At 38.5% G+C, this 26,282-nt stretch overlaps 1 long non-coding RNA gene across 1 annotated transcript; it reads right to left on the reverse strand.

The window, feature by feature from the left end:
- Positions 1 to 6,556: 6,556 nt before the first annotated feature.
- Positions 6,557 to 19,519, reverse strand: LOC130601076 (uncharacterized). Its single transcript, XR_008972590.1, has 3 exons — positions 19,450 to 19,519; positions 8,191 to 8,391; positions 6,557 to 6,761 (listed from the first exon to the last, which is right to left on the reverse strand). It is a non-coding gene; the product is annotated as an uncharacterized LOC130601076 (long non-coding RNA).
- Positions 19,520 to 26,282: the final 6,763 nt, after the last annotated feature.

Below are 26,282 nucleotides of genomic sequence, written 5' to 3' on the forward strand. Positions count from 1 at the left end.
AATGTGTACAAAGAATTAGGTCATGACATATAAATAAAGCAGCAAAATCTCAAAAGCTTTCAGGACTTGACACAACTGTTGAAGGCAATCAGACTGACAATCCTTAAATTAAAATTCACAAATAGGCCATGACAATATATATGCTATTAACTGGATAAGGCAATCCACTCAATTGGGTCAAACAGTACATGAATTAAGGATCCCTAGACACTGTACATAATAATGACAGGCAGAAACAATGTGAAGCACAGCTATCACTGCAGTAACATTTCCTAACACACGACAGTATATCTAACTGGCCATAACTACAGAGCACTTTTCCTTTTCCCCACGATGTCAGAGGCAGGTTTAATTATAAAGCTGCCGTGAAATCAACAACAGAAAAATCCTAAATAAATAGACTATCTAAAAATAATACAGGCATATTGGCTATGATTTGACATCTCAGTGTATTACACATGGTGTGTACTACAGCTGGTAATTTAATTGAGATCAGGTTGTCTGATATATTGACAAATCACACAAGCAATCCCATAATTTAGTCTTTGAGATGCTAGGGGCATGACAAGGACTATTGTTACAACTCAAACACATATCAATGATGAAAGCTTGTGATCTAAGCATGTTACATCCATACAAATTCCATGAGTTCTCATTTATGAATGCAATAGGAAAGAAAATCTGAGAGTAAGAGATTGTGACAACCTGGTCACTACAATGTGCTACTCAAGGAACAGGTAGCTCCTGACTGCACAGTGAAATCACATAAAGTAGCAAGATATTTACTGTGAAATACAGGATCATTTTTCTTTTCCCAAAGTAGGTTCCATCTGCATTACACCTGTTACTGAACAGTTTCATTTTTTGCTTTGCTCTCAGGAATAGAGCCCATAATATTACTGAAAAAAAAAATACAATTAAAAAAAATAAAAATGGGGTGGGGAAAGAATGAATGAGAATTGTTTTACCTTGTGGGCCTTCAAGAGCAGCAAAGGAAAATAACCTTTTCAGCATGTCAAGTGCTTTTTAAAATAATATTCCTAGAATCACAGAATGGTTTGGATTGGAAGGGACCTTAAATACCATTTAGTTCCAACATCCTGCCATGAGTAGGAACACCTTCTGCTATACCAAGTTGTTCAAAGCCCTGTCGCACCTATCCTTGAACATTTCCAGGGATGGGGCATCCACAACTTCTCTGGGCAACTTGTTCCAGTGTATTTTGTGTTAGCTGTATTATGTAACCCCAAATACGCTAACAAAACTGCACAAACCCAAAGGCAGACTGTCGTGCTTTAAAACTTCAGACATCCTTCGCTCACTCAATAACACCATAAAGTACCAGTAACCTCATTCAACATATTAACATATTAATTATTGCCTACCATAACTTGAAACGGAATTTTTCACTTAGCTTTTTAATAAAAATAATTAAAGCATTTCCTCAGTGTAGTATTCACAGAGCAAACAGTGACTCTCACCATATACAAATGTAAAGCGTAACTTAACATACAACAGAGTTTTGTTCACCTGATTATGAAGTTAAGAAGTGGAATACACAGAAACTGGGAAGCCATTTAAAGAGGTTGAAAGCTAGAGTCAAGGAAGACAGCCACACAGATCTGATAAAAGATAATAATAATAATAAAAGAAATCTACAAGAAACAATTTCAATTTTACAATTTGTCTACAAGAAAAACACAAAGAAGGAGATAAATGCATTGTGGAACTCTTTGCAGACTTGAACTACTTTTGGCTCTCATTATATTTTTACACTATGCCTTAAAAGGAGGCATTGATGTGATTTCTATAGCTAACTCATATTGGAAGGCTTGGGGAAGTTGGCTGTTCCGATTTTCTGAACCCACAGAAATGCAATATTTAGTAACAGCATGTGACAATTGCCTTGGCAGCATTTCCAGAAACTGCAAACACAATCATACCCCACCCTTTGTGTCGTACAACACACACAGCCCTCCGATCCCAAGTGGGGAGAAAAAGGAGATCAGAGAGAACTGTAAGGACTGATCCTGTGCCCAGTGGAGGCAGCGAGGATTTTGCCACTGAGTGACATGAAATAGAATCACTAATTGGGTTACCTGCAAGAAAGAGGATGAGAGTTGTTAAAAAGAAAGGTGGGATGAAATAAAAAACACAGCACTGATGAAACAGTAACCATAACACAATCACAGGTAATTTGTGCCCTAAATGAGAAACAGAGGCAGGGACATAAATCTTCAAAGCGCTGTGCGAAACATTAGATGTGCACCTTATTAAAGATGAGGGGATTTGTGTCTCTAATTTGGCCTGAAGTGCACAAAACGTCCTATCCTCAAATATTTCTGCAAGTACATTTTTCAAGTTCTCAGCAAGGGGAAAAAGAGAAGGAGTACTGATTATGTGGCCTGGGGTGAAATGAGCCATTCATCAATAAATACAGCAGCGGCAGGAAAAGCAATAAGGTTAGCCAAAACAGGGCATAACCAGCAAGTAAAAAGATAGAAAAAGGCAGAAAAGGTGATAGTAAGGATACAGAGTTAACCCAAGACAATATGAGTGATAAATAGGGGGAGGCACAGACTGTGAAAAAGGAAAGTGCCATCCTCAGCAGTGACACACTAACACATATTTTCAGGATGGATGGACTCAGGGATCAGGTGAAACCAAAGGAGCAGCTGTATGTGTATGCTCCTGACCAAACAGACAGGCTTTGTAGAGATGTCAAATGAATATTATGTCCCAGTATCAACAGGGGTGGACAGATGACTGATTCCCAAAATAGGACTATCTTCTTCCAGGAGAAGAAACTGAAATGCTGTGGGAACTTCAACTCATACACAGTTGCAGGTACTGTTTTATTCTAAAAAGTTAAACAAAATCCTAAATTCTCAACAAGAAAGAAATTACATTCCAAGCTTGTCATAAATTAAGCTGGAGAAGCAAATAGATATTTAGATTGCTGATTAGACATGGACACACCTAAAATGAGAGGAGTAGTGAAGTATGAAGATGCTCCTTTTATCCTTGAGCCATATCCCTGATTAAGACAGACATATCACACTCACTTCAGAGACCTTCTTTTACCAAGCAAGAAAAATAGATCAACCCCTACCTTATTGAAGAAAGTAAGGTTCTAATAAAAAGCCAAGTTCAAATCTTCTTTTTTTTCTTGACTCACCAGTCAACCTCAACATCTAGGCTACCAAAACAGACAGCCCCCAACTTGCTAACGTGGCAGTGATGAGAGAAGGGGACTTTGAACAGCTCCCACTTGATGTAATCAGCATCTGGAAACCACCACCACCCAAGGAGTGGATTCAGTGCTGATTTGAAGAAGTGGCATGTAGGTTTCCAAGAAACGTCTATTAACTTCCATGTAAAATAAAGAGGCAGGCAGACCCTTTTCTAACTGGCACAGTTGGAGTCTGGCAGCAGGTGAACAGGCTACACACTTCAAGAAGGGGAAAGGGGGAAACTAAAGGGCACAGCAAACCACCGAGAGCAAACTATGCCTACATACTAACAGTAAGAAAAGGATCTCCAGAGCTGGACTGATTTTCACCTGTTGTGCTGCTGGAAGAAAAGCAGCTCTCCGAATGGGAAAGCACCACCAGTGTGGGTGTCACTTGGTAAAAGAGAAGCTAGGAAACGAATATGTCTGACCTTTGTTAACAAGTGAGGTCAGACGGAGTTTAATAAAAGATGAGGTCATAAACCTGCTGGAGAAATGGCCTGATAAAAATAGCTTCAAATGGTTTAAGAAAGCAAATTTTCTCACAAATGTAATGAGATATTTTATTTTTAAACTAGACAATTGCTTGAACATGTAAAAGTAAAGCCATAAGCACAATGCTCGGTTTCAAAAGATACATGGATTTACTGTAAAGACAAGAACTGGGAGAGAAGAAGGATTCCATCTCTGGAGTTGGTGGAATGAAAGAAAGCTGTTTCCAACTGCTAAATGTACAGTTCAAAAGGAAAATTCAATGTGCATGCAGTATGAAAGCATGAAAGGACCACATCAGAGAGCTCATAAAATAAAATTCTCCTGTTGCTGAGGAAGTTTGAGGTTGGGTCCCACAGTCAAATACAGCTAACCCCTCCTGGGCACACCAACCTCTCCGCTTTCCCAGGGATCAGCTGGAACAGTTGCCTCACTTTCTGACTGAAAAAATTGAACTTGGGAGACAGACAGAAAAGTCCCCCCAGGGCTTCTCTAAGTCACAGATCTCTCAGGTGACGTTCTGAAAATGAAGGGAAATCCACACATTTATACGAAAAGCAGAAGTACAGGAATATATTTAGGACACAGTAAGGAATATCGAGAAGGAAAAATAGAAATTCATGGGGAAAAAAATGGGTTTCCTTAGGTTTAGCCGATATCAAAACACAGACTTGCATTTTCATCACCAATTCAATGTACAAATTTGAGAGAAATGTAAGCAAATAGTTTTTACAGCATAGCATATCTTACAACACCTTTTTCAACTGTTTTCATTGTAGTGCAGAAAACTCCACAGGCTCTGATGGAGAACAGGTTCACCTCTCAGGTTACTATAAATGAGAAAAAAAGAAAAAGTCACTGTTTCAAACACCTTGGAGTCCAAGAAAGAAGACAAACAGGCAAACATCAGGAGCACAAACAGATGCACCAAGCAGAATTACTTCCCCACAGTAATGAAGCAGGTTGCACCTCTCCCATTCCAAAGACCAAAAACTCCTAACTTCCACCACAGGAACCTGCCACTTCCATTAGAACAAAGAGACATTCTTGACATGCTCTGTATTATTCATAATGTCAGATTAGAAAGCTTCTGGTAAAAGACATGCATACTATTTGTCTGAAAGATCCCTCAGAGACTTGAGTGCTGACTAGAGGATATCCCTGCACACAGCACTCAGCATTGGCACATACCTGGCAGACTAAAACGGGTGGAAAAGCAAACAACACAGAGAAAAGGACCCCACTCAAATGTGCTTTGTCTGGTTAAGGCTCAGATGTGAATTCATGCAGTTCTGAGACAGGAGTGCAAACATCTGTTCGACACAACAGGCTTGACTGACAGCAGGCAGCTTCTTTAAACTGTTCCAACAGCGCAAAACAGTTCTGAGACAGGATTCAACTCTTCAGGGAGAATTCCCCAAGGGTGGAGAAACCATCACACGACATGTCAGTGTCAGATCAGCAATTCACTAGTCCTTGTCTGGCTATGGGTACAGGAGGGTTATAGCAACAGGCAACACTTCAGTATGTGAACAATATCTCAAACAGCTACAAATACATTACACCAGCTTTTAATCAGCTTTGTTCTTATACCAGGATGAGGCTTGGCCTTTATTTAGTTGAGTATAAAATGGCTTGCAGCAATTTTTTCCTTCTATACTTGCTTGTGCCAGGGAGTCTGAACTGCAGCTAGAGTAGATATTAATGTAGTACAGTGTAAGCATGACCTTTAGACAGGCTGCACCTATTATTAACAACAATTTGTGAACATTTTGAAGCTCAGGATGTGTGCTGGAAGAACTCTCAACATCTGGATTTGTCTGAGTCCCAACATCACCAAGGTCTCAGCCACTGGGATTTTCACAAAGGAGCTGCAAAATACTCTCTGCCTGCCCTCCAGCTACTGCGACTCTGAGGACTGGGTCTGGCAGCACAGAAGAGGCAATGTGTCCTCACAAAAATGTGCTGTAATTATGAGAAATCACTCTCAAGGTAGCGACATAAGAGAAACAGGAGACATGCAGGACAACAGCGAGTTTCAGGACCACATGTAGACATTCATCAGGATAAGGAGCGAGCTTCAATGTTAGTACAGAAAAAAACCCAAAATAGTCAGTTTATAGCAAGAAGAGAGTTCAGCTCCTATAATGAACTTCATAATAGGTTTCAGGTTATAGTCATTAAGGATGGGTGAACAGCTTTTGATATTGGCCATTACACACATCTTGCCATATGAAGTTTCTCATCTCACATGTTCCTGTTTCAGGGATACACGCCAATAAGTTGTGGCACACATCTTCATAATCCATCTTGCTTTCAAGCACACCTGAAAGGCCAGTAAAGCTAAAATTAAACCTAAAGAATACAGAATCAGCCATTCTTAGTTCAAATTTTCCCTGCCAAATCTGTGTCTAAAGCTAATGTGTCCACCAACATCTGTTAAATCTCTGGCATTAAAAACACTTCTGCAATTTTTATTACTAACATTTGAAAAATCAGTGACAGGGAACCAGGCGCTTTAATTTACCCATGAATGCAAGTAATGGCCAACAACATGAAGTTAATTCAAGCTTAATCTTAAGGGAGACATTTATATGGAAAAGAACAAAAAATTTAAATCTTAAATTACTTACACTTACCAGTGAGGGAATACAGTTTAAAAATGGTTAAAAATGAGACTGAAAAATATTCTGACTACTATAAGGCATTCAAAACATTTTTTTTTCAGAGACACAAGCTCAACTCTAACTTGCAATAAACAAAAAACAAAATCCCAACAGACAACTGGCTGCACAAGGAAACTAGTAGAATATATAGGATAACTTCCCTTGTCAGCCATGCTGTAAAGCACGAAGGTGGCTCCTAGCTTTCAACCAAGGGGGAAGGCCACAAAGCTGCTGCCCATGTAGCATGGTTTGCCCTAGCAGACAGTACTGTCAGATGAGGCACAAGTCCCCACGCAGCTGCTGAAGGCTGAACTTCCAGAGGAGATGAACATCATGCCACAGTAAAGGCCCCACACCTTTTCAGTGCCCACCTGCAAGAAAGTATTTTGAAAATGAAGGCAACAGTATTTGCCATTAGGATCAGCAATTAAATATAAGATGAAGCTGGTGCTGCCCAGTCTATTTGCTTTAAAAATCACCAATAGTGACCCACAGCAAGAGCAGGTTTGCATACTTAGCTACATTTAATTTCATGTTTCCTTACCTGTTCTTTTCTTCTATGACTATTACTAATTACCTCCTTGAGCATATTCTTGGCAGGATAATGTTTTTGTCTTATTGCTCATCTTCTTTTGGCCAAGAAATACCACAGTAAATTCCTAACAGCCTTTCTTGAGACATCTCCCCACTACCAACAGATTCCTGCCATCTTTCAGCCTAAGCAGACTTCCTTGCAAGCCTTAGGAAGAAAAGGCAAAGCAGGATAACGAAGAGAAACAGAAATAAAACATTTTCAACAGAAGTAGCAGAAGAAAACTTGACAAGATGAAGTGAACTCCTTTTATGTGAGGGGTAAAATGCTCCTACAAAACAAGCAAATCCACTTCTCCTTAAATAAGCCTTGGTAAATGCATAATATGAGATACAATTTAGAAACACAGACCACCTGAAAAATAAGTATTTAAGTCACCAGGACCTATTGATTTCTTGCTAGAGTCTCAGTTCTGCAGGTGTAATGGAACTGAAACTACATTTCCTCAAAAGGCCAATGCTAAAATGTAGATCCTTTCATGACAATCTGGACTTGATCATACCCTGCAAAACACCTGGCATGGCTGAAAATGCTGACTGCTTGGTTGGTTTTTGCCACTATGATGCAACACAAGTGTTTTCTAAGCATAGCTTAGTGTGCTGTTTCCAAAAGACCCTTTGTTTCAATGAAAATACAGAACAGATTAAAATAAAGTAGAAAAATAATTTCCTATGCCATTTGAAAGCTATTCTGATCCTTGCTATTTACCTCAACAGTTAAGGCAGCTGTTCTAATTGTCTGGGAGAAGACACTTTTGTGTGTGTTTTACTCTGTATGAGGTTTTAGGTTTTGAGGATTTGGTTTGTTTCCAAACAAGTTTTTCCTTAAAAGCTGATCTGGTTGGTTCATTGTGCCAGAAAGGTACAGCGCAAGACAGAACTATTAATCACAAGGCACTACAGTTTCATCCTGTTTTAGGATGCAGACAAGAAACATCATAACAATCCTCAGAGTCAGTTTATCAAAGGATCATTTATTCTAACATACATTTTAACATCAATTACTGAACATAATTTCATCCTAATTTCAACTTCATTTGAATCATAATGCAAAAGCCAGCTCCTCTACCTTGCTATGGGCCTTCTAGCTGCAGAATGAAAGCTGCAAGTAAGTAAGTTTGATTAAACAAACACACCACAAGAGAAGAACAAATACAAAAGGTCCTACATGGGTAATTCCCTGCTGAAGATAGCAAGGGCTGTAATTACCTGGCAGATGATGAAATTTGGCTCAATGGACGATCCCTCCAAGTTTTTGCATATAGCTGGGTAGACAGTTTCCAGGTTACTGGAGTCAGGATTAAAGCAAACTGGAACACCTTCATCTGATATGGCCACGTTACAACTTTCTTGGGTTTTTTACTGATTCAGTGTGGAGCGAGGGCAGCTCATCAAGGTCAGTTCACACAACTGGATTTCGAAGGAACAGATCCTAACATACCCTGGTGGCAATAAAAAAATGAACACTGATTCATAATTCATTTAAGTAAACATTAGTTTAGAAATAAAAATACATTTAACATCTCAATCTAATTACGAAATTGATTAAATGTATGAAGTTTATTATTAAAATCTAGCAAAGTTCCAAATGTATTTCTTAGATTTTGTATTAACACTCACACCCAGGCAAGCTGAAGATATTGCACATAACAGGTTAAAAGTGGCTGAAAGAGGTAAATATTAATTTAGTATAAATTATAGTACCACAGGGAAACATCAAATTCAATATACCCTCTTACACAAGCCAAAAAGAAAAGAAACTAAAACTGCATCACTGAACAGTATAATCTGGAGGTATTGCACAAGTCAGAGTAGGCAGTAATATCAGACCTATATGAATAAAATAATAATAATAGGCAGGAGCTGACCTGTCAGGATTCACTTTAGAAAAATTCACATCAACCAAAACTAGACCATCCTCTGCTCCTTCACCCATAACTATGTGTCGATAGTCTGTCCCGCAGGCACAGTGAGCTACAACAGTGAGCTGACCTCCTGCCACCTACGACAACTAAAACCTCTGAAAGAGAAAGCTCAAACAATCCTGAGGAATTTCCAGGCACGCTTTCAAAAGCTTCAGTGATCAGGCCTTTGGCCTGTTGGCGGTGGTGATTTGCGATTTTAATACCCAAGAGTTACAGCAAATCATTGCATTTGCTACCTGGCACAAATGCTTATTTACATCCCACTACAAATCAGTGAAAATCATAGAGCATTACACCGAGTGCTGTCTGAAAGAGTAGGAATGCAAAGATAAAATGAAGTACACTTTACGGTGCATTAATATCTATGATCCTGTAGTTAATCCCTTATAACACAGTCTCATGAATTAGATACTGCTTTCCGGTGTACTTGCCAATGAAATTAAGTGTTAATAATAGGCTACTTCACTACTGCCTCTGGTTTAAACCATTGCTGGGAGGCAGAAGGAAGCTTCTATTTTTTTTTTTTTCATGAATTATAAAATCTGCAAATTATTAGAGTGCAAATTAACAAGTTTCTACTATGTCTAGTTTATGTACATTTAAATCGTATTTTATTGGCTCTTAATTAAATACATATAAGGAACTTCAGTCTGAAACACTATCACACTCTCCCTTCATTATTTTCTCTTCACACTCCTCTTCTGATTTCCCATTTCAAATTGTTTCCTCTGTAATAATTTTAAAACTAGATTTTACTATTCCTACTTAAAACAAGTAAAGGATTTTTCTTATTGCAAGCACTTTAAGATATTAATTTATCCTAATAGAGCTCCTGCTTTGTAAGCATTGTTTTTAAGTACATGACCTGACGTGAAAGGTATACAGAGCTTGTTGTAAACTGTTAAAGGAACTTGCTTCAGAAGCAGGAAAGAGCTCAGATGGGAAGGGAGTTGATGGACTTTTTCGTTTGGAGAAGGAAAGTAGTTTTTTAGCTATAAAAAACATTTTCAAATTAGTTATATACTTTGGATATAGTTTTGTTCAAATTCAACAGACACCTTTGGCTGAAGAAAAGCAATGAAGAGAAAGGCTCAGAAATGCCATAATCATTATATCTGAAACACCTGCACTCTTTCAGGCTAGATTGACAAATAGATATTGGTCTCTTTCCTATAATAGAAGGCCTTCCTACAAGGTGTCCTAATTTCCCAGACACTCCAAGGACACCTCTAAAACCTCTAAGTAGGGCTAAACTATGTGCCAGGATGCACATCCTAGCATTTCTCCTCTTACTGATTTATTTGGTATGACAATACTTAACCTATTCACTGGGCCAGAGACAGAGCAAGGTGATGAGCGCCCATCATTTTCTTATTCAAGTTGTGTCCCTTCAGACCTGCTAATGAAACTGCTCATGTACATAATAACTTCCTAAACAACTTAAATAACATGTTTTTACCAATCTGATTCCTTCGTTGAAGATGAATTGAGGATTGGCTGCACGAGGAGCTCCTCCAGCAGCTCTAAAAAGGGACTAATGTCCAGGCAGGGAAAAGGGACAAGCAGCTGGAAGCAATAACATTTTCAACCAGCAGAGTTGCATCTGCAGGAGGATGTTCAAGGATGTTCACCTGCAGCATAGGCATCACTCCACCGATCAGCAGCTAAAGGGAGAGCACTTGGAGATACATAATCTATTTCCAGGCCTTGTCCTAATTAATGCATACTTTATTTTCTGAAAGAGCAACGGCTAAGTTGGGAAAATCTGTACGTCACAGCTGGTTTTTTTTTCCTTGCATTTCATGGAATTGTTTTTTTAAGGCTGGAGAAGATAAGTTATTTCATGAATTAAAGCATTCTTCTATTCCTAAATTATCTATAAACAGACTGTTTTTTATAAACTCATGGATTATTCATGACTAAAAATCCTGTATTCAAATATATTACTGCCTACAGTCTGTTTGTTTACTACATGCTGCTTTTACAGCTTCAACTATTTATGTCATATATGATTGCAAATCACATGGTATTGTTTCCGATCCAGGGCTGGATGAATGAAAATTTTGTAACGGAGAAGAAAAATGAGAGATTTGACAATGAAGATGAAGCATTTTCAGAACCCACCTTTCAGAGAAACTGTACACTTGAAGTTTCATATATGCAAATATAACTCAAGAGAAAACTAAGGTAGAGTAAGAAATCCTCAGTCATTCAGACAGCAAATTATTTCAATTTTTTTCAGTATTTGAGTCCAACAATTTTGCTTCTTTCTAGCCAGGAACACATATGTTGAAGCAAGCATAGTAAAGCCTAGGTCCCTAGAGCTCAAATTTAAACAACAAAAATAAAATGGAGACTGAAATGGGAAAACTGCAATCTGTTCTTGGTTTGTAGAAGCTTCTGTTCAATTCATTTACTGAACAGTGAATCTTCTGCACTACAGCATTAATGAGAATAGATACAAAAAGCTTTCAAACTTAAACAAAGAAATGGCTGCTACTTTAGGGTATTTTCAAGCATTTTCCAGAGATTAACGTATAAGGCAGATGCTAGAATACCAGCACACAATACTTTAATTTAGTTCAGTATCTCTGCAGGCAGTGGCTTCTCTATTACAGCTAGTTCCCAGAACACAAGCTAATGTTATTGCAGGGCACTTTTAGATTAAAATCCCCAAATAAGCTGTTAGACTTTACACACATCAATCTTTTGTAAGTACAATAAGGCAGACTTAATTGGTTTTACTTTCATTTTCTAACAAATATTATAAAAAAAAAAGCTTTTTAAAAAAAAAAAAAAAGACCCATGAAAAGGATTAGAAAGCAATTCCATAAGCGATAAAATAGGGGCAGAGAGTTATTATGGAGGAATGTCAGCAAGTGCATAGCTAAGGTTGTTTACTCAATGCCAAATAATCATCTTTGGAAGCTGAAATAATAAACTTACAGTTTCAAATTAAGGACTGCAAGAAATTGAGGAGTTACTGAAGCAGCAGAGGAAATTGAAAATAAACCCCAAAAACTCCAAAACCAAATATGAAATAAACCTACATAACAAATATTAACATGATGACGAATGTTTTCTCTAAGCCAGTAAGAATGAATAATGCCTGGCGAATAACTTGGCTAGCCTGATCTGCAAAGCTTAGAATGGGACCCAGCTTCACGGTAACTGAAGCATTTGAACACATGGTGCCAGTTTGAACCCCAGTTAGGCCTGAAAAAACATTTACAAGCTGGTCTTCTGTTGGCTTTCTGTGAACACCTTATTCTAGAATTTCTAGAGTTGAATTTCTAGAGTTAGAAAGGATGCATGACAATGTGGATGGAGTGAGCACGGAGAACATTCGATCTTATTTAAAGCTGCGTAATTATTCAAGGCTATTTTACACAGAGCTTTATCCTGTTGTACTGCTAATGCTCAGTATGGTCTCTATTTGTAATGATACTCACACATCTACATATACTTCAGTTCAAAGCCTTAACTACTTCAACTAAGGAAGGTCTGTCCCCTCTTAGTGACCTGTCCTTTCCCCCAAAACAGCAAACAGTACATAGGCAGATATATGCATGCAGACCGAGCTAGGCTGCAGTTCTGTTAGAATTGTTTTACCCTTTTCCTGTGTTTCACAGTCAGTTACAACTTTCTGAGAACATTTTCAAATGGAAAAATATTAATTAAAAAAATTAGAAAACCAAACAACCACCAAAACAAACAACCAGCAACAGAAATCCAACCAAAGCCACCAAAAATAAAACCATAAAATATCTACCTATCTATTTCAACATCTTTGTACCCGAAGGTTTCCAAGCTCTCTGGCAGGACTGCTGGTCAGGTCCAGGAAGTGCACACAGTACCTGAAAATCTGAGCTTTTACTTTAATAAAAAGTTACCATAAAATCCTGTTCCACCTAATTGTAGACTTCAGGCTCAATGTGGAACAAATTAACATAGCTCTGTAACTTATTGGACATCTGAACTCCCAGTGACCTGTTGTTTCAAGAGTGAAATTTTCTGCACTCAGAAAACAGAAGTTAAATTCAGAGTGCTTCATTTGTCTGTGGCCACTCTGTATCTGAAACTCTCTCAGTATTTTATTTTGCACCTTACGGGGGCTAACATAACTCTTTCTCACCGACTTGTGTGTCCCTGGCATGGTCCTCTCCCCAGCCCAAGTGGGTTGCCTCCTCCTTCTCCTCCTCACAGAGCTTACAAAGATGTCCGAGCACACTCTTCCTCCCCCTTTGGCAGTTTTGCTGGCTCTAATTTCCACAGCAGGAAACTCACCTCACTAATAAATCAAAGAGCTCTGGGAGAGGTGACTCATCACCTTCCTGTAAGTAGTTAAAATAAAAGTGGACTGTGGTCATTTCTGTGGGCACCACTGCTCTTTTCTTTAAGCTTGACTCCCCCACCCCCATGCTGCACATTTTATCATCTCCCTGAGTTATTTTCAGCTTTTAGTACAGCTTATTAAATCTTCTCTGCTTGCCTTTGTCATGTCATTTGATCCTGCTCTCCTCCCTCCCCACGTGCTGCATTCACTGGTCATCTGTGTCATTAGAGTCTCTTCCTTTATTACTATCTTACCAGGGGTCACATCGCAGAAAAGAATGTCACCTGGAAAAACCCTCTATTCAGTTGACCAGATTTGAATGTTTTACGCAATAAAACCCAAACAGCCCCAAAATATAATGAATTTTTTTCCCAACCTTGTGGCAGAAATACAGATGCTTCCAAACGTGTACCTGTCACCTCCAAAGTGCATTTTGATCATATCAAAGATATCTATAGCAAACTGTCAGGCCTGCAACATTACATACATGTGCATATGCATTTTAGGACCAAACTGTAATTCAGCTATGGGAACAGAACTGCTTTTGGTCATGTTATAGGCACAGGGCTGTAGCATCCAGCCCTTGAGACTTCCAGAAAAGGTTGTATAGCAGGCGAGAGGGCCTGTTTCTGTTTTACAGGCACAACAAAAGAGCTCTGAAAATGCAGTTATGTTTATGAAAAAATAATTTCCAGATTTAAAATAGAAAGCAACTTTTTTTTTTGATGCAACAAACCAGCAAATTTAACAAACCATCATGATCCTTTATTGACAATACAGACTCCGGAGCTGCTTCACTGTTTAATGGCCAAATTCTGTCAGAGTTAAGCTCTGCTACTACAATACCATCTGTTAGTGAAGATATACCACACAAATTCCCCAGCAGCTTAGCAGAGCTGTGTCCAAGCACAAAGTCCTGCACTGGTGGGTTCCCAAGCAGAGTGCAGTCGAAGTTTGCACCAAGCTGCATACAGGAACATGAACGCATCTTCTCATGGCCAGACTTGGAAGAGGAACAGCATTAGTTTATTTCCAGAATCTAGAACCTATGTTGAAGGATAACCAAACAAGACTCCAGCATATAAAAAGGGAAATTTACAACAGCACAGCAGAGATTTTCTGTTTATTTGCTTTTACTGAACTGAGATCAGTATTTTGAAGTTGAAACACTGTTTTTCAGTGAGTGAAAGCCAAGCCAGACAGAAGATTTCTAAACGATAGAAATTATGGGCCAAATCCTTAACTCTTTGTCTGTAGCATCCAGGAAAGTGAAAGATCCAGCCAGGGCTTGAGCCTCACCTTACTCAGTTTCGCCAGCACACTGTTGTCACCCTTAAGACACCCTTAGTTGTCTCTGTTCCCAAACAGGAAGCATGACTGCACTGCACATAATGGTCTCAAGAGATTTGGTGCTTTCCAGTAGCCACAGGACATCAGCTAAAGAAGCCCAGGAACTGTACGAGCTGCCATGGGAATGACTTGTGTCCCCAGAGTCAAGAACATAGAAGAGCAATATGAAAGTACACCTGTGCCCTTCATCACACAGTGCCAACTCCCTGTTCAACTCAGAATCTGTCTCTTGGCCTCCAATCCTGACACTGTTGCTCCATTCAGGTTTACTCTGCTCTGGGGATTTAGCCAGCCCTCTAATATTTCTTTGATTTGGGATTTTAAAGCAATCCCTTCCATCTTTCCTGATTTGTAGGGTTTATATTATTTATCTTTTCCATTTGATTAACTAGCTGAAAAATCGATGCCAGTGCATTTTATCATCTTCTCAGAGGAGCTCTCTGTTGTACTGTGCTGCTATTTTAGGAACTAAGGCAGTTTGTGAATCTATACAAGTAGTTTGGCAACCTGCTCTTTCTTCCTTTGCCCTCTCCTTTGTTTTGGACACAACACAGGAATCTTTCTGTGGCTCTGCATGGTGAAAATTGATATAAACCAGCTTTTGTCAATTTTATATACTTTTTTTTTTTCTGTGAAGAAAGTTAATACCATGGAAAAAAAACTGGTCAGGAGGATCAAATGTTTACGCGGGACGTCATGCTGCTTTAGTGTGCCAACTCCCCAAGAGTCTACAAGGAAGCCAGCCAGACGGGCTCTGAAGCCTGCACCCTGACCCCAGTGACCTCTTAATTTTTTAACGTTTATCTAGCCCCATCCCAGCAGTACTTGCATTGAAACTGATCCCCCTGCTCCTGGATTTTTGGCAGAAGGAGACTTCCTTCATATGGAAAAGTGTTTAATACCAATTTAATGGTCTGTCTAGCCACTGTAAACCCCCAACCCCCTTCCCAAGTCTCCCACTGGCAAGAAACAGTGAAATAATATGCTTGAAATAGCCCTAATTCTTCTCCTCAGCATGGTAGTTGTTTTTCTAATAAGCAATTTTTTGAGAAAGCCATAGAATAGAAACTAGCAGCTACAGAGCTGAATGACATCTGTAATACGTTCCTTTTTCTTTTTCATTAAATTATTTTTTCATTATCTTCTCACTTATACATTTGCATGGTCAGAAATGGGTACCCACAGAACTACAAAAGGTTTCCATTTTAAGTCATCAGATTTGTTAGCACCAGAAAAAAAAAAAAAAATCAGATTAATGCAAATCCACTTTTTATGTAAAAAAAAAAAAGTCTAAGTCGTAAAAAAGAGCTTCTTGGTACAATGCCAACAAAAATCCTAACAAAGAAGTTAATAAAAAGGAAATTGAAAGGTGGCATAGTTTTCCTAAGGCAATCTGGTTTTTTACTGTAAAGAAGGTGTGGGTTCAAAGGAAGCTGGGACTACCCTTTGAGATAAGGAAAGGTTTGAACCATTGCAGCAAGGATGGCTGTGTCAGGGACACAGCATAGTCTCATGCATCCCCTAGTGTCAGGATGGGGAGAATTTCAGCTGTGGAGCAAAATGGCAGGCCAGAACCAAGTAACAGATGCAACAAGCTTGGCACCACACAGATATTTTAAGAGCTCTAACATCCTTTTCATTAAGTCACCACATTAAAACAACATACCCTTAGGAACTTTGGGGAGTCAGTAACAAAACTTGTTACAATAGTGATTTGATTTGCTTTCTATCTTTAAAGAAAATAAAACTATTCCTCCAAATCTATACTCCTTTAGAGGTGAAAAGCCCATGAGTATCCACCACTTCCCATGCCTTAAGAAGAAATGCCAGAAAAGTTCATCTGAGAAAACATGAAGAAATGTTCCAGTCTGCAGTTTACACATACTCCCATTTGGACTTAAACCACTTAATTTTCCAGGAAGAAGGAGGCACATTATATAAGAACATTGAACAAAACCCCATAGTTTAATGGCGACAAGATCCACTATGTTGTGATAAAATGCCACAGGGCAACAATTTGCATAGCACTGTGAAGGATTCAATGTCCTGCACTGCTGCAGAGGGTAATCTCCTTTACCTCTATGCAGCAATACAACATATGGAAAACAATGGAAGCCATTCATATGTATTCTGTTTATAACATTATTCAAATTAACTTTTTTTTGAGTGAATAAAAATGCCCAAAAAACTTATCTAGAGTGACTGCTGTTTTTACACATACAAGTATATTCCAATAGCTTCAAAAGCCATAGAATCTCATGCTGCCAAATAACAGCTAGGGAGCTACTAGGCAGGATCTCAGACAAAGGCTTACAATTCCCATCACCTCCTGTATTGCCACTCCACTAACAGCTACAGCACCTCCCTGCAGCTGAAAAAGAAACAAACCAAAAAACATCAGGTCGACAAGACCAAACGGTTGCACTCCAAAAATATTATCATATTGTGCCACTTTTTCAGCTCTTTGGGAGTGGGCAAGAAGGAGAAGTACCATATCAGCCTGTTCCATAGCAGTACTAGGGCAGATGTCCAGCCCACTGGACTTCAAGTCTGAGACAGCGATCAAAAGAAATGTTATTCACTTTCATATGGCTGCCAGAAAGGTGAACATTTTCAAAAGCAGAGAAATCAGAGAGATAGGAAAGGGAGGAGAGCATAAAGAAGCATAAGTACAAGTACAGATGGAGCTTTCCTGGACTTTCTGATGTCTCCAGAAGACACATTGTGCACAGCCCTGAGGAAGGCCCATTTCACTGCAAGATCCGCTGCTCTATCTCATGGTTTTAAGCTCTCAAAGAGTGCCAACACATTACAAACTTTCAGGAAGGAATTCTGACTTTATTTCTTTGGCAACAAACAATATGCTCATCCCCAATTCCCTTTCTACATATCACATGGTGGCACAGCCCTGGAATTATGTCTCAACACACCATATGTGCTGTTAAACATGGCCCAGCTCCCACACTCTGTAACCACAAAGAATCTAAGGAGATGAGTGAGGGGCCTTTTCTGAAAAATGCCTCCAAATGATCAAAGAAAAACAGAAAATAAACAGGTTATGATACATCATGGTGGAAATTATCTGAGACTATGAAAATATCCAATCAACTCTAGTTGTGCAACTGTGCTTTTTGGAATTTCTCTAAATTCATTGAATTAGGCAACTAATGAAATAGGAGGAAGGGGGTGAAACATTATGCTTGAGGGTGGTTTGGAAGTTTATAGAGAAAAAATGTGTAATTACTTATTCTATGTTTGTTCAATACTTCTGAAATGTGGTTATGGTACTATGTAGTCATAACTACTATGCTTGCTTCTTTGGGGTCTTACAATTTAGCTTATAAATTGTTCAGCTGGACAGTTTTCCCCACTCCCATCCTTTCACTGTTAAGTGCTCTTTTCTTACCCCTAGAGATCAAAGAGATGTTTCTGTGGTTTGCTGTTCCATCCACATTCCCTCTCCCTCCTCTCTTCCTTCCTTCCTCTGCCCTCACTACAGCACATCACCCAGCAGCCTCAGGCATGAATCAGTCACAGAACACACACAATCACATACACACACACACACAAGCCCTCAGCTGTGACAGTGTTCGGATGAACTCATGGAGACTGTGTCCTGCTCTGGACATTACCTTGTACTTCAACAGCTCCCTGGCTCTCACTTTTGGTGCACTGAGTTCACTACGAGTTCACTGCTAGCTTGGTAATTGGTGCCTGCGTGTTCATCTAATTTAAAGGTTCGACTTTGATCCTGAGTCAAATCAAGCATCTTTGAGTATTTGATAAAATGGGTAAGAATGAGCCTAGCAGGTAAATGATAATTTAGGGGAAAGTCTCCAGATTCCTTTTGTCGACTCCGCTACCACCTCTTTTCCACACTACCTTGGCAAGGCTGAAGCTACTTGTTTGATCAGGGCAACAGTTTTGTTTTCCAAACCAGAGGATTCTGGTGCAGCTGGGCAATAAGAGGACAGACTGAATTTTGCAGGGGCCTCAAATACAAAAACCACTTCACAGAGTGGAATATCCTCCCATTAGGCTAATTCAGGGAAAGTTTTACCAAACACTTTAAAATAAGTGAGTTATAGCTTACTTGCTGGCATGTTACTGGATAGTGGTCAGTTGAAAGCTTGGATGAAGACCAGCTACAGCAGATCATGACTAATGTCACCTATTGCTTGTTTTTCTTTACCCCATCACACAAATCAGTCTTTCACAGTTACAAGTTTCCAACAAAACAGACTTGCACGCTTAGAGGTTTCCTCACAAGCATTTGCTTTTCATATATTAATATCTTCTCTACTGTTCTGCCTATGAAGATAGCCAGCCAAAAAATAACTTACCATCTAAGCAAACCTGCATTGATATTTGTATGCTTTTTCAGGCAAGATGAACGATTTTGTGCACCATTCCGTAAATAATCCTTGCACACAGTGCATTGCTGTATTGAATATTTAGATTCCTAGCTATTCTGACTGGACTCTCAGATACATGGCATGTTATGGGCTTCCCCAGAGAATAAGCAGAACCGTCATCTCCACTGTGAATATTCACAGCTATATATTTCAAATTCACTGTCACAAGTCTGTTATATAAAACACTGCTAAATGTGCTGTCAAAGTAAACAGCCCTGTCAATATCTTCCCTTGCATTTATCTATGCAAAATAAATTTTGAGGAAGGAAACAAAGGAACAGAGTTAAGCTGAGATAACAGTTTAAAATACATATTTTAAATCTTAATTTATTTTTTTAGCTTTGTATTAAAAACACCAGAAAACTACAGTATGTGTGAAAACAAAGACAAATAAGTCAGACTACTATGAATAAATCAACAACCGAGTGTGTATAAACATCACCTCTCAGCCTGTGTGGAGAATACATAACTATACTCGACATGAAGAGGCATGTTGAGAATGCACTGTCACTTCCACAGGAAGCCCCCCAATTCCTGCTTCAGGATTTTTCATTCTACAGTATGTGTGGATGGCATTATCCTGCTTTTCAGCTTGCTGGAAATTGATTACAGCATATTATTACTTCACTGTTAATAAAGGCCACAGTACAGGAGCACTGCCAACATCTATTTTCAGTTGGGCAAAATAGGTCTTAATTACAAACACATGAGCTAAAGAAAAAATAGGGGAGAAAAAAAAATACTGTCAAGGGACAGGTTTATTTTCCTAAAGGAACATCTGTTACTAACACATCTCATGAAAATACATACATTAAACTGTAAGTCCGAAACAGAACCTGCCTTCAAACACTGCTCGATAAAAGTTTAAGATCCCTGGTAAATCTCTTTAAAACCCACAGCAACCCATAGGCTTGAAGAGAACCATTTCCTCTGTATACAGTGCAGCTCTTCAGAACTGCAGCCATTTGGCAGCGAGTTTGCAAAGCCACAAAAGGATGGGAATTAGCCATGTCAGCATCTTCCCTGGCTGCAGAAGGTAGCTCAGTCCTTCACTCTGCCAAAAACCAGTTGTAAAAGTCAGTGTGACAGCCTAGAGGAAGGTAATCCTCGCCAGCTGTTTCCAGCCGAAGCCAACCGCATTGGTAGCACAGCGAGCACCAACATGCATTGACTAAGCAGCTACCTGAGAAGTGGTAAGATGAAGTCTGATTCTAGGATCAATAAAATTCCAGGATGCTGACAATGCTTAGTTCACTTCAGCTAGCTGATTCAATAAAGACTGTTGCAGTGTGCTGGCCACACATGGCAGCAGGTTATTAAGGACTTCACTACTGGGAATGAGAAATTCTGATCAATCCATCACCTTTAGAGAGTGAAGGAAAAGACTAAGTATTCTTACACAGAACTGCTAACTAGAGTAGCACAGCCTAAATGGATTTCAAACCTTCATTAATAACCAGATTTTATGAATAAGTAGGCAAAAAAAGGTGGTGTTTTTTCCCTTCTCTTCAGAGTGTCTCAGCTAATACCTACCCACACATGCTATGAGGCACGTGCAGCCTGCAGAGAAATACTGACTGAGGCACAGTTCACCAGTAATTCACACCATGTTCAGTTAACTGTGGGGGAGGTGGGGATTGGGACCAAACAACCTGTCTTGTCTTTCGAGTGCTTTGGCTGATAGCAACTTTAAGAATGTCAGATCTGCTCTTACTTGTTCATCTTAATTTCTTCCTTTACACATACTGCAACAACAAAAGAGTCCTGTAACATATGTGTAGAAATGATGAAGGCTTACAGCTGTCATCTAAATATTTTTATTGAAACTATAATTAACTGTTTCTAAGAGCTTGGCTTTACTACAAAGGCAGTAAGTCAGAATAAGAGTATTAAGTTTCCTCTGTTATCAATCAGCAATTTCTGTTCTACTGCCGCAAAGTGTGCCTTTAAGGCACCCTCTCCACTTACTGCTGTTTTGCTCAAGGGAAAAAGTGATGGCTTTTTCTTATGCTATACACCATTAAACAACACAGCTTAAGCTACATGCTTATGCTATACTAAATGCACCATTTTGCTAATCTACAGAGATAACTACATTTAATTACGTTAATAATTGTGGTTTACCATGGTGCCAAAATTTACCTCTTAGCTTGTTAGACCTACAATTTAATTAGTAGGAGTGAATACAATCTTAAATGAGTGATATTATCTGAACAATTATTTAAGGGGTTTTGCAGTTGTTGCTGTACAACCTAAATAAACTGAGTTACTTTCACTGCACTAGTGAAAACTGAAGCTGTAGCCCAGACACTAGTGGCATTGAGTAGATCTCTTTGGATTCACTGACATCAGTCTTGAGGGCCAGCTACAACGATGTATTTTGAGAACATTCAAGTTTCCTAGAAGTTTAGTTTTATCTGATTTGTGCTAAATCCACATTAGTCCTTAGATCCCAGCCTAGAACCTTATATTTACTAACACTTACTCTCACCTTGAGTTTTTTATTTCAGACACAGGACAGACAGAAACCTCTATCAGGTTCTTCTTTCCCTAACATAAGCAAACCCAAATCTCCTTAATTCATTTGAATGCGAAGTAAGTCCTCTTTATCTCAAACATAAAAATGCTAAATCATGCTTGTTGTGCCCTTGCAAACATTACAACCTTACCTTGAGCAAGACCCAATTTTAACAAATTGGTAATCATTATTCATTCGTCTACATTCATTTTAATATTCCATAGATGTTATTCTTATAAGGCAGGGGAAAAAAGAGAAGGAAAAAAAAAAAGAGGAAAAAACCCCAAAACAAACAAAACTACATCCCTCAACAACAAAAACCCCAAACAAACAATCACCACTCTACTCACAAAGTTCCTTAATCTTGGCAGTCACTGGTGTTTTGTTGTTCCTGTTTGTGAGGTAGGTTGGTGTTGGGTCTTTTTGTTGTTGTTCCGTTGGTGTTTTGGGGGGAAAGGGGTACCCCTATTGTAGCTTTCAGACCTATGAGTTACTTATGATATCTTCCAGATTAAAAGAAATCTGTTCAAGATGTTTACCAATCATCCCTATGGTACTACATCATGCTTATGAACGTTTTCAGTTTTGCAGAGTGAATAGTCTGTAGAATCAATAAAGCAAATCACCATGAAGCTTAATTAACTCTCTCTCATAACTGCACTTACAACAACATCCATGCATCAAGAAAACAAGACTAAACAAATCAGCTTCAGATGTTCACACCAAAATATACAGGAATGGTGAAGTACAGAAGCAGTATTCTGGATATAGGAAAAAATAGAGTATGAATTGTTTGCTATGCTTTAAAAGGAAATGCATTGGAAAACAAATAAATGTTATAAAACCAGCTATGAAGTTCTCCACTAGAATGTGTAGGTGACATATGCCTGAACCAGACCATTAAAGTCTCTCCTGTAAGTGTGCTCGTTTGATTCCTGCAGTGATAACTCGTTTTTTTTCCTCAAAGTGAGACTTAATAAGAAATAAAAGGAAGCAAGAAAAATGTTCTTTGCCAGCAGAACAGTTGTGATTTCTCACTCTGCCAACATCACATTAGCTAATATTACTCCAAGTGGCTTTTCAGTTCTTAGTTGGCATTACTGGATGTCTGAGAAAAGAAAAATAACAGAAAACAAAGCCTGAAGCCCATATATGGCAAGAAGTCGTCTTACTCAAGCCAAAAGAAGGAATGCTCACCAAATTAATATCTCATTCTGCCTCAGCTGCAAAGGGTATGTCATTTCTGGGGGCATTTTAAAGACTGTATGCAACGTATGTGACTTGCACAATAGTTGTTGGAGAGCACAGCTCCTGCACTTTTTGCATCATAGCTTACTACAACCCATGCAGCAAAGCCATCCAGATTGCTAAATAAAATAATGATAAGGATATTGAATATCCTTATGGAAGACTGCAAGCCTGGCAGAGGGTTGACATACTTTACATTTCAAGGTAATGATCTGCAGTTTTATGTGCTATCTTATGGCCACTACCTAATTGCTAAAGACAGAAATATGCCGTCACCCAATATGCCTAATCAGTTGTAATTACAGGAGAATTTCTCAAGGAGAATTTCTTACAATCAAGATCATGATTTTTTAACTAATTACAATAGAAAGCAGTCTCTCTGCTTTCGCATTTGAATTCAGCAATGTGTTATTTCTTAGTAGCAAACATTTAATACTAATAATTAACATCTGAGATTCCACATAAATCTCATTTTCAGAAACAGATCTCAGCTGGTTTTGAAATCACAACCTTTTAATGTATCTCAGAAGCAGGCCAGTCAAATACTACTAGATGATTTCAGTTTCGTATTCACAATGATAATCAGATCTAATTGATAGCTCAATGTATAAGCAAAACGTTCATTAGTGAAACAAAATTCTGAAATCAAAACTGATCAGAAGTTTTCTCATTCAAGTAAATACATCAGACTACTTGTACTGTTTATGAAAAAATTGCCAACTTTGAGTAAAAAAAAAAAAGGGCTGAAATTTTATGTGTCTGAATAATTTACACGTTAGAATCTGGGGATTTATTTGAGCTGCTTGATAAACTGAAGGAATGCAAACCCACTCAGGTACCAACTGCAGGATGAGTTTCAAACAGGTCTCTGGAAAATAACACTGTTAGAGTGAATCATTGCCTCAAACATACCACTGAGGACAAGGTTAAGAGGCAACCCATGAATCAGTAAATCTCACTTTAACATCAATTCCATGCACTTTGCCCAACTGCAACATTGTGTTTGAAAAGGCTTATATGCAATCACAGTTGCTGTACAGTATCTCACAGGCTTCTTCCAAAATATGTGCTCCGAGTACATCAGACTCATTACACAATAAATGTATAACTGCGGGTACTAAACCTGTTCTTTACCATAAAAGCTCAGCTTAACCAAAATGCATTAAAGAGAACTAAAAATTCAAACCCAGATGTATACACCTCAATTTGATTCTGACTTTTTTTTTTTTACCCCCAATGCACTTAAAACCTGGCTGTTGAATGATCTTGGAATCCAGATGCACAAACATGTATAGGAGATCCAAATGTTGCATTTTTGCACGGTCCTAAGTTCATTTCCCAACATGCGTAATTATACAAATGCGCCTCATAGTTCTACACCACAGTGTCAACATTAACTCCAGAAATGTTTAGGAAAATATTCAGTATAAAATTCAGGTTAAGATGTTACAACTCTTATAATTAAAGAATTTCTTCAACTTGCAAAAAACTAAGGTATGTGTTGTTTGGTTATATTTCTCAATAGTGTCACATTAGAATAGCTTTCATTGTTTTAAGTGTGCCATTTACCTCATGGGGTTAAAAAAGAATATCCACCACCATAGTATTATGTAGTTAGTAATAGTAATTAACATAATTAAATAGTAATTAACAAGTAATATAGTAATAAGTAATACAATAGTAAATAGTAATTAACAAGTTTTCATTATTTGTGCCATGTCTAAATTGAAAATAAAGCCAAAGTCATGAGGCTCACCTACTGCTCACTCCACCTAGCTGATTTTGTGGACACCATATTTACAGTCATTTCTACATCACACTAATGCTCAGATACATGCAGGTAATGTGCAACTGCCAATATTAACAGCATCAGTTCAGTGATGAAATTGGAAATTCAAGTGTTTCTCAATAAAGGCAGAGCAAAAAGTTTGACTGTATACTGCTTAATTAGAAGTGGCTCTCCCAAGGGAAAGTACAATCCCTGACATTTCACCTGAAGGCAAATTCCAGGATCCTGTGCAAAAAAGCTCCTCAAGAGAAATGAGGCACATCCTGTTTACTTTTCAGCTCACTTAGCTCATTAACAGCTATGCACACAGACACCTCACCAAGTTTGGGTATTTCAGGCGTTTCTGTGATACAGGTTTGTAGCCATATTTATTAATATAACTTGGGGGTGGGGGAAGGCGTTTGAGTTTGGGGAATGTTTAGATTTTGGCATGTCTGCTTTTTTTTTTTTTTAAACATCTGTGCTTTTAGAATAAGTTATTGTCTCAAAAGAATATTACTCGGTTCAGATTCTTATTCAGTAAAAGGTTTAAACCACAGATAAAACAAGGAACTCAGAGGAGTGAAGTGGACATTGTGACACAGTCCTCTTTCTAATATCCCTCTAGATAGCTAGATAAATGTCTTGCTTGGAGCAAGAGTTCCAGCTTTGTTTTAAAATAATGATCACTTTTTTTTAATTGTGTTTCTTGAAAAGACACTTAAGAAACTAGGATGCTTTAACATCACATTATTTAGTGCAATAAATCTGTTACTTCCCAGTGCAAAGTCAAAGGCTAGCCCAAGATCTGACACACAAAAAAAACCTCAAACCTGTGAGAAAGATTATTTTGTCTTTTCGCTAAAAGCAGTAGTCCCGTTAAATATATCCTTTTTGATCTGAATGCAGGCAAAACCACCCAAACAAAAATCCTTTTCAAAAGAAAAACGTAACACACACAAAACTTAATTAGTACTACAGGCCTAACGCTCAGTGTTTGAGCACCAGCATTTCAGAGAGTTTGTACTCGTGGACCATACCTCAAACCTCTCTCTTTTCCCTTCTTGTAGCTCTAGTGCTCTGATGAAACATGTACAATTACAGAACCAAACATAATCACCATTTGATTTTATTCAACAAATTAATTATGCAGCAGGAAATACTACCCAGCTTCATCAGTCCAGATAACACATAGTTACATTAAAGGCAGCCAAGAGCATTGGAGCCTTGGGGAACACACTACTTGCGTTAGGGTCACTGAGACAGCTGACAGCAACATGCAATGCAATGCTGTGAGTAACAGTTTTGTAAACTGATGAGTAAATCCCATTTGCTAATATGTGACCATGTAAATTTTTCTCAAACCTGGATGAAGAGATGGTTTGCTTTCCCTTCCCACTAAGTTTTATTCTGCTGAGGCCCATGGCATACTCACTAGAGACTCCCCAACAGCTGTTTTTTCTTTTAAGCTTTCCTTGTCACTTTGGGATGTGATTTTTTGCTGATAAAGTGTAATAGAAGCTGTTTCCTGTATGCCACAATGAAACAGATGTTGTAAAAGTTGTGTAGCCCTTAATCTGGTCTTTGGGCAAAACCTGTTTCAGGCTAAATTTTCTTCTGTCACAAAAACATACATTATATTTGTTTTCCTGCCGGTCAATTGAAGTGGGCATCAAATAAACATTTTAACTGAGTGTTTCTGGCAAAGAGTCCCAGAAAGCAGCCGTGTGAAAACGAAAAT

This window comes from Pezoporus wallicus, unplaced genomic scaffold (assembly GCF_028554395.1).
Source record: "Pezoporus wallicus isolate ANWC-B61680 ecotype Strahan unplaced genomic scaffold, APGP_CSIRO_Pwel_v1 contig_3952, whole genome shotgun sequence".
Lineage (NCBI taxonomy): Eukaryota > Metazoa > Chordata > Aves > Psittaciformes > Psittacidae > Pezoporus > Pezoporus wallicus.